This window comes from Pinus tabuliformis, chromosome 4_2 (genome assembly GCF_031772625.1).
Source record: "Pinus tabuliformis cultivar Carrire ecotype Pingquan chromosome 4_2, CPIR1, whole genome shotgun sequence".
In the NCBI taxonomy this organism is placed as follows: domain Eukaryota; kingdom Viridiplantae; phylum Streptophyta; class Pinopsida; order Pinales; family Pinaceae; genus Pinus; species Pinus tabuliformis.
Genome location: NC_142304.1, coordinates 174,863,484 through 174,872,321, shown reverse-complemented (window position 1 = coordinate 174,872,321; position 8,838 = coordinate 174,863,484). Strand labels below are relative to the sequence as shown.

At 36.3% G+C, this 8,838-nt stretch overlaps 1 pseudogene; it reads left to right on the top strand.

Moving 5' to 3' along the window:
- The first annotated feature begins 6,207 nt into the window (after positions 1-6,207).
- LOC149168734 (UDP-glucuronic acid decarboxylase 2 pseudogene) lies at positions 6,208-8,621 on the top strand (annotated as a pseudogene).
- Positions 8,622-8,838: the final 217 nt, after the last annotated feature.

Genomic DNA, 8,838 nt, shown 5'->3' with positions numbered 1-8,838 from the left:
GTCATGGATCAAATATAGCTACAACATTTGGCTTTGAATGGGGATACCTCTTCACTACAAAGTGATAAGAACGCATACCAGATAGCATCAATTGGGGCTAATGGTGTCACGTGAGCAACTAATGACATTTAGTTAGAGTGGAACGTCCAATCGCATGCATGAAATAAATGTACCATATCGGTTATCAATGTGAAACGATTTGAAGTGGTGGATGATATAACTTATAGATGTAATAATTAATATGAATAATTACCATCATTTTCATTATGTGTTTCATTATACATCGACTACAAGCAAGATCAATTCAAGTGACTTACACGCAGTGATGGGGGAGACGTCCAGAGCTAGAGGCTCGCGTGGCGAGATGGTCCATGCGAAGCTAAACTATATACTAAAATAGATTGAAGAATTGAAATTACAATTGACATGAGTAGAGGAGAAGCTCATCATTTTTCCCAGGGATTTTCGACTTGTACATGACCTGCATCCCGTGTTAGGGTAGGTGATAATTTCTATGTGGATTCCAGCAATTCCCCTGAATATGTATTTGCTATATATAATTAACATGTTTCTCCTTTCGAGAAATTTTTTTGGAACTATGTAAATTAAATACTTAATTTTCGAAAATTAGACTTTGATAGGAGTTGTACATTTTGAACATATATATAATTTTGAAGCTACAATATTGTAAAAGGTTGTTCTCTTGCTTATTAATTATGTATTTTTAAATGGTGTTCAAAGACTATGTTTATAGTTAACTAATTATTGAAACTATGTGAATTATTGGTTAAATCATGCGACGGGGTTGGTTAAAGATCATTTCCAACTTTCACGTGAATAGAACATAGTTTTTTAAATTAATTGCTATTCTAGTATTATAGATAAGACATAGTAAAGAATAGTACCATGGAATGGTATAGATGACATGCATTATTTTATAAAATAGTTGGTAGTGATTTGAGGTTGAAATTAAGGGACATGAGTCCTTTTTAGACACTTTGTTCATGAGTTTCCATGCCAAGCATTGCTCTATTGCTAGTGAACATCCATAGCCCCGATGAATCCATTCACTATCTTGAGACATAGAAAACATATAAGTTTATTATTTACCTTTTACGCTAGACGTCTTCCTTCAAGTATTCTTCATTATTTTTAGTTTTGGATATGTGTGTGTATTTTTATTCTCATTTCTGAAAGGTGATGGAAAGATTGAGCACTAGGTTTGTACCCAATACTATTGACCCTGCTCCATTGCCAGCGAGCGTCTATGGCTCTGGTGGAGATATCAACATACCCCATCAAATGGAACCCATGAATAAAAGAGGTTGGATGATTATGCATTGGGATTTTACCTAATACCACTGACCTTACTCCACTGTCAACAAGCATCTATAGCTTCGGCAGAGATATCAACATTCCCCACCCTAAGAAAGCATAAGTGTCTATTCTGGAAATAGTATAGGTATAAATGAAAGGTATCATGTAGGGAAGGATGGTAAATATAAATCCTCTTAAAAATATCCAATTATTAAAGTAGTAACACTTGGTATCAATCTGTATAAAATTAGTGCATATAGATTATTTGATAATTATTGGCTAAAATGTTCAATTTTCAAATGCATTCAGCTATGTATATAATTATGAATTATGAAAGTTAAAGCATAGCTGGTAGCCCATGATCATTTTAAATGATATTATCAATAACAAATATTCCTAACCAAACATTATCAAATTTCCCATGTTTGTTTGGGTCTTCATTTTTTTTGTCCCATTTTAACACCCAATCTCCTAGGAGAAAAATTCTTTATTTGGCTCATTTATCAAATAACCTATTGACCTTTTCTTGATGTTTGGTTCTCCTATCACATTCTTGTTCACTCTCTTGTTTAACATGAAATATTTGATTAATCCTTCATTATAGGTCATTCAATTCTTTTTTATTTCTTGCAATAGCTTCATAACCTTAGAGCCTAAGTATAATGGTATCATGACATCAATACCATATACAAGATCATGGAACAGTGATGTGCCAATGGACTTCTTGATACAAATTTGATCATCCCAAATGGCATATTTCAAAGCAACATGCCAATTCCTGTTTTTCAAACGTATGGTTTTCTTGAGAATTTTCATGATATTTTTATTTATTGATTCGACTAGCCCATTCCCCTACGGATAATAAGTGGTTGAATGTCCAAGGATAACATCATAGTTATTGAAAAAATTATTGAAGGAAGATGAACAAAAAGGTTTAGCATTATTGGCAATAATGTTTCGAGGACAACCAAAATGAGAAAATATGTTTTCCACTAGGAAATCCATGACAACCTTATCCTTTATTCGTCTAATGGGGATAGCCTCTATGCATTTCATAAAATAATTAGTGTCAAAAAGAATCCAGCGGTGTTTACCACTGGATGGGGATGCATCTCCCCAATGGATTTTGGTCCCCATTGTCAAAAGGGACCTTCATATTGAATAGGTTTTAAGGGAAGATCTTCCAACTTCTTCTTTTGAATGACAATTTGACATTAGTGACACGCCCTAACTTTCTTGTTAATGTTAGAAAACATAGATCTTTTGTGTGGTATCATTTCAGGCACAATTCCCACCACACACCTCCTTATGGTTTCGATTGATAAGGAAATCAATATCATCAGGTAGAACACAATTCAACAAAACTCCTGGTGGATCTTTTCCAATATTTTTTTTATCTATTATATAATATTTTATAGCTTTTAGTTTTAATAAATGTTTTTCTAATTTTCTCAAGTGAGAAAGGAACTCTAAGATTTGAAGGTAAGAAATAGTGTCATCATACAATTTAGAAGGAAAAAAAAATATTGATTCGCAAATGATTTGAGTGTAGTAACAACAACCCTTATTGTTTATCTGGCTTTATATCTTCAACCTAAGCATTGATACTCAAATGAGTTATTTGATTAATTCCAAGTGCCTCAAAAATTATCTCAAATAATAATATAGCAATACCTTTCTCTTTGATTATTTTTATTGGTTTCAATTCTAAGTCATATTCCTTAATCTTTGCAATCCATCAACCTCTCCTTCCTTTATTGTCATGCTTAATGAGGATATCTTTGATAGCATGGTTTAACAAATACATGATAGTTTTTTACTAAAGAATGTAATCTCTAAAGGCATTCAAGGCATTTACTAAGGCGTAGGCTTGTTTCTCAATTATATTATACTTAACTTTAGCATCATATAATGCCTTACTAAAAAATGATATGGTTTGTTCATAACCCTGTTGATTGTTTTGGAGAAGGACTATAGTTATGTTATGTTCAGAAGGAAAAGGAAAAATAATGAAATCCTTAGTGTGTTTTTAGCTCATAAGGACTGGATATTCCATTAAATATCTCTTTATTTGAGAAAAATAGTATTTTTTGTTATAATTCCATTTAATTTCTTTCCCTTTTTTGAGCATATTATTTATTTCATTTACAATCTCTACAAAATAAGGGATAAAATGGCATAAGAAATTTATTCTTCCCAAAAAAACTGTATTTCTTTCTTGGTCCTAGGAAGGGGTATTTTCTTTATAGATTGGACTATCTCATGGTCAACTCAAACTCCATATTTAGATATAATGTGTCCAAGCAACTTTCCTTCGGTCATGGCGAAAAAAGAGTTCTAGGGGGTCAGAGGCAATCCATATTTTTGGCATTTTTGGAACATTTTTTTAAGATGATTCGGATGTTGTGAATCAGATTGTGAATACACATTCATATCGTCCAAATATATTACGATAAAATGGTCTTTCTCATCATTGAACACAATTTCCATGCACTTTGAAAAGTGTTCTTGGTGTTCATTAGTCTAAAATACATGAATGTTCCTAGGGAGTAGTAAAGGTAGTCTTCCCTTTGCATGAAAATTTGATTGTATTCAGAAAAACCATCCATCATGGAGATTCAATGGGATCTCACTACCTACTAAAGGATGTGTTCCATCTTAGGCAAGGGATAATTATATTTGAAGGATACTTTATTCAAGTTTCTAAAATCAACACAAAGCTTAATTTCACGATTATTTTTTCTAACTAGAACTAGAATAGTAACCCATTTGGAATGCCTAAGAGGGACTATGATATTAACATCGAGAAGTTTTTGAAACTCCTTCTCAATGGATGAGAGTCACAATTGGATTGACTTTCCTAAAATTTTGTTTGAAGTGTTTAACTTCTTCTTTCAAAGGTGTCTTGTGCTCAATAATTTGTCTATCATAGGTTTTCAGGTCCTTTTATCTCCAGGTGAAAACATTAGAGTATTCCATAAAAAGGGATATATATAGTTTTTCACTTCTTCTGGGATCCTCCTCTGCTCCCACATTTATTTGTTTTATTTCAACATTCAAAGGTTTTATCAAAAGGGAAGAAGTAACATCTTTCTTGTCGAATATTTTTCAAGAGGGAACACCCCTCAGGGAATGTGATTGTCCTTTAACTACATGATTTTATGTTTTCTATTTTTTTTGTATAGATTTAGAAATCTCAAGATTATTCTCATCATTAATTTCATCACCTTTAATGAACAAATTGGAAAATTATCCTATCGTTTCAATAAAAAAAAAAAAAAAAAAAAAAAAAAAAAAAAACTAATCTCTTAATCATCTTCAAATACCTGCCAATGATTGACATTGTTAGGAATTGAAGGATGATATAGAACTTTAATTTCATATTTGATTTTAGTTTCTTCGAGGATGAAGATTTTTGTAGTAACTGCTAAAGCATTTTCCAGTTGATTTTTATCCCAAGGAACTATAGTGAAATTTACAGTCGAAAAGAAATTCCCAGTCAAGTCCCAGAATTGATTCCTATAAACCCTACTTCACATATGTTTAATTCATGGATGTTTAGTTTGACATTTCTTTGTAATATTTTCCATCACAAGTAGTTGAAAATAATTAATATTATTTTGTATTAATGGAGAAATGGTTACACAAGTTGTAACGTATCTCCTTAGTTTAGGATTTGTTCCTAGAGTTTAGGAGTTTAGTTGCAACTTCCTTATCTCTAGTAATGTACTTATTGATGTAATTGCTCATTTGATGAATGTAGAGTGTATGGAGAGAGTTCTCTTTGTTTGAGTGCAGTCTCTAGGTGCAGTACTCACCTGTGAGCTGTAACTCTTTCTTTTTTAATTCAAGTCTGATTTTTATCTTGGTATCAGAGCACAGAGTAGGGATAGCCTTAATTTTTTAGGATGCATCATTGATTACAGAACTGTAGTGGCGGTGGAGTGTACAGAAGCATTCGTAGAATCAGGTGGACTGCAGTAACACCTGAAGACAGGTCTCAGATGACTGATCATCTCTAAGCGGAAAATAGGGTTGGCACGGTTTCGTCGCGAACAGTCGCACCATTTTTGAGCGGAAGAAAGGGTTGGCGCTATTTATTAAGGAACAATCGCGCCATTTGGCACGGTTTTGAGAGAGATAGTCGCACCAGCGCGCCAGAAAGTGCTATTGGCATGGAAAATCAAGCCTTAGTCGTGCCAATTTCGTAAGACGCGTCGATTTTTCTTTTGGCGCGGGTATTTCACAGTCGAGAAGCGCCAGCCTCTTTCTCTTTGGAAGATCTGCAATTTTTTTGCAGATCAGCCTTGCCCGGTGGTGGCACTTTGAAATTTCAGATCTGTTCAGTGGCAGCAGATCGGAGTTGCCCGGTGGTGGCGCATTGAAGTTCTTGATCTACTCGGTGGCAGCAGATTGGAGTTGCCCGGTGGTGGCGCATTGGAGTTCCTGATCTATTCGGTGGCAGTAGATCGGATTTGCCCGGTGGTGGCGCATTGGAGTTCCTGATCTGTTCGGTGGTAGCAGATCGGATTTGCCCAGTGGTGGCGCATTGGAGTTCCTGATCTGTTCGGTGGTAGCAGATCGGATTTGCCCGGTGGTGGCGCATTGGAGTTCCTGATCTGTTTGGTGGTAGCAGATCAAATTTTCCCGGTAGTGGCGCATTGTAGTTCCTGATCTGTTTGGTGGTAGCAGATCAGATTTGCCCGGTGGTGGCTTTGCCCGGTGGTGACGCATTGGAGTTCCTGATCTGTTCGGTGGTAGCAAATCAGATTTTCCCGGTGGTGGCGCATTGGAGTTCCTGATCTGTTTGGTGGCAGCAGATCAGACTTGCCCGGTGGTGGCTCATTGAAGACTTATTCATAAGAGGATCAGAAATTTTATCAGTCCAATATGAATAACAGTGATGAGTACTCTCTTAAGCAAGAAAAGACGCGGTCTATTATCAGGCCCGTAGATTATTTGCTCAGGGAGTAGCGGTTGTTGTTTATTTTGATAGAAATCGTCATCGCATCGACTTTCTTTATCCTTCAACCTGGTTTTTTGGCTTCTAATGTTAATTAAAATGGAAGGTTTGTACCTGACAAACCTCATCGGGTTGTTTATGAGACGCCTGTTTCTCGGTTTGCTCAGTATCATTCGGGTTCGATGGTGAATTCGGGGGCTAAAGTGCCCCTAGGTTTGAAGAGAAAGTCCCTGCGAGTTGTCGTGACGGTGGAGCTGGCTTTGTTGGCAGTCATCTACTTGATAGGCTCATGGCAAGAGGCAACAGTGTTATTGTTGTCGACAATTTCTTCACAGGAAGGAAGGAGAATGTTTTGCATCATTTTGGAAATCCGAGGTTTGAACGGATAAGGCATGATGTTGTGGAACCCTTATTGTTGGAGGTTGATCAGATCTACCATTTGGCTTGCCCCGCTTCCCCTGTGCATTACAAACACAATCCTGTGAAGACTATCAAAACTAATGATGTGGGAATCTTGAACATACTCAGACTTGCCAAGCGTGTTGGGGCACATTTTTTGCTTACAAGTACTAGTGAGGTTTATGGAGATCCTCTTGAACATCCTCAAACTGAAGCTTACTGGGGCAATGTTAATCCCATCGGATTCCACAGTTGCTATGATGAGGTTAAGAGAACAACCGAAATTCTGACTATGGGAGCAAATGTTGAGGTTCGGATTGCTCGAATTTTCAATACATACGGTCCGCGAATGTACCTTGATGATGGTCGAGTTGTAAGTAATTTTGTTGCTCAGGCTCTGCGCAAGGAGCCTTTGACAATATATGGAAATAGGAAATAGACACGGAGCTTCAAGTTCATTTTTGATCTGGTTGAAGGCCTTATGCGACTTATGGAGGGCGAACATGTTGGTCCTTTCAATCTTGGGAATCCTGGGGAATTTACAATGTTAGAACTAGAACAGGTTGAAGAAGGAAAGGATGACTCTAACAGTGATTGGCACATTCCATTGCTAATGGAAGAAAACAGTGAGGAAGATGAAGAGCAGGAGCAGAAACAAGAAGAAGAAGTAACATGAAATGTAATCAATAATGCAAGCCCAGAAAAGGCTGAAATAGACAGATTTGAGGTAAGTCCCTTACCAAGGAGATCAAGTAGGAATACTCGATTACCTTCTAAATTGAAAGACTATGCATTAATGTCAAAGTTTTTAAACATTGTAGAACCTGCAAATTATGAGGAAGCAAGTAAATCTGATGCATGGAGGGTTGCAATGTATGAAGAAATAGAATCAATAAACAGAAACCATACTTGGGATTTGGTTGAATTGCCTGAAGGTAAAACCCCCATAGGATGAAAATGGTTGTATAAACCAAAAATAAATGCAGATGGGAGTATAGAGAAACTTAAAGCTAGACTGGTAGCAAAGGGTTATTCACAACAAGAGGGAATAGATTTCGATGACACCTTTGCTCCTGTAGCCAAATTAAACACCATTAGAATGTTAATTTCTTTAGCAACAAAACACAAATGGTAGCTACACCAGCTACATGTTAAGTCTGCATTTCTGAATGGTGACTTGAAGGAAGAAATTTATTTAGTACAGCCTGAAGTTTTTGTGAAAAAGGGGCAGGAACATCTTGTGTGTAAATTGAAAAAGGTACTTTATGGTTTAAAATAGGCACCCAGGTCGTGGTATGAGAAAATTGACTCATTTTTTGTACATCATGGCTTTCATAGGAGCTTGAGTGATCCAAATCTGTATACCAAGTTTAATAAACAGAGGCAAATTATTTTGATTTCTTTGTATGTAGATGATATGATCATAACATGGAATGCTAACAATCTGATCAAAAAAATCAGATGTCACAAGTGTATGAGATGGAAAGACCTTGGAAACCTTCATTATTGCTTGGGATTGGAGGTATGGAAAGACTCTGGACAAACTTTTCTCACTCAAGGGAAGTATGCCAGAAGCTTGCTAGAAAGGTTTAGAATGGAGCAGTGTAGATCAACAGCAACACCATTACAACAAAACTTAAAGTTGAGCAGTGACGACGGTACTAAAGAGGTGGATGCAACCATGTACAAACAGCTAGTTGGTAGTTTGATATATCTGACTACAACTAGACCAGATTTGGCATATTCTGTTAATGTGTTGAGCCAGTTCATGTCAAAACCACTCGAAAGTCACTGGGTCGCAGCAAAAAGTGTGTTGAGGTATCTTAGTGGTAGTAGTAATTATGGCATTTTGTACACTGACACTTCTGATGTTATTCTAGCAGGTTTTCCAGATTCCAATTGGGCAGGTAACTTAGATGATCGAAGATCTATCACAGGTTAAGCATTCAGCATTGGATCCGGGGTTATAGCATGGAGCAGCAAAACATCAAAGAACTGTAGCTCTGCTTCATCGAGAGAAACTACTGTCAAAAGAGATATGTGTTGAATATTGTAAAACTTGTGATAACATGGCTGATATTTTTACTAAGCCTCTTGGGCATGTAAAGTTTGAATTGTTTAGAGGGATGCTAGGAGTTCAGGATAATCCTTTCTCCATT